We start from the raw sequence: 1181 nt of genomic DNA, 5'->3' as shown, positions 1-1181 counted from the left end.
CCACAATAAGTGGCCAAAATTCCACGGGATGAGAGGAATGATTTCCCACTGCCGACACTTAAATACAGCTAAGGTATTCTGCAATTTTACTTCCACAAGCCAGAGGGTTTATTGTAATCCTGATAAATTATAGCAACAGAAGCAGGCGAGAAGTGGGACAGAAGAAGGGAAATGGTAATGCAAAATATAAAATTGCTTGGCAGAAAAGAATGGAGAGAGCAAGCGAGCAGTTTGTTATCGTTTATTTTTCTTCAACATATCATTCGGTTTCAGCTGTCTCCCATCTCACCCAGATCTCCACCATTTCTCAGAAACGTCTTTCGATGGCATCTCATTCTCCTCCTGTCTTTCACCATCGCTTCATTATTTCTTAACTGTCCCTGAAAGGGCCGGGCAGGCGACAGCGGGAAAGTGAGCCGGGGACGCGGGACCAGCCTGCGCCCCACGCGTCCGCCGCATTTAAGCCGTTTGCAAAAAGCGGGCGGGGGGCGTTGCAAATAATGTTTAATGTGATTAATCTCCCGGATTCCTGGAAATCTGACATGCATGAGTTACAGCGAAACCTCTTTTATTTCGCCATGAAATGCTTTTGCATAATGAGAAAGAAAATGTCCTCTGTGCCCTAATCAACTCTGACAGGTCCTGGACTCCCAAATACTTTTATTTACGGCATTATTTATTTCACCCCTGATAACCGGGGAGGCGGGCCCGCGGCTCGCTCCGTGCGGGGAGAGGAGGGGAGGGAGGGAGGGATGCCCGGCGGGCGGCGGGGCTTCGCGCCCGCCCGAGGGGACACAAAGTTTTCGCGGGGCCGTCGCTCGGCGGGGCGGGCCGGTCTCGTAGCCCGCGGCCCCCTCGGGCCGGGCGGGCCGGGCGGCGGCAGGGGGGGGCCCGGAGCCGCTCGTCCCCTCCGGCAGCTCACCTGCCCCCGGGGGGGTGCCGGGGGCGGCGGCGGCCCCGCCAGCGCCCGCCTCCCCGCCCCGCTGCCATTAGCAGAGATTACCCTAAACACTTGCCGGTCGCCGCCCGTCTCCCTCCAGGCATTGGCGCGGCCGCCTGTCAATCAGGCCGGCGCCCCGCCGCGCCGGGGCTCCGCCGTGCCACAGAGACGAGCCGCGGCGGCGGTAGACACAGCCCCGGAGCGGGGCCGCGCCGCGCCGCGCCGGGGGAGGCGGCGGAGG

Source organism: Pyrgilauda ruficollis, unplaced genomic scaffold, assembly GCF_017590135.1.
Source record: "Pyrgilauda ruficollis isolate IOZ18807 unplaced genomic scaffold, ASM1759013v1 scaffold1, whole genome shotgun sequence".
NCBI classification, from domain to species: Eukaryota; Metazoa; Chordata; class Aves; order Passeriformes; family Passeridae; genus Pyrgilauda; species Pyrgilauda ruficollis.
This window is presented reverse-complemented; position numbering follows the sequence as displayed.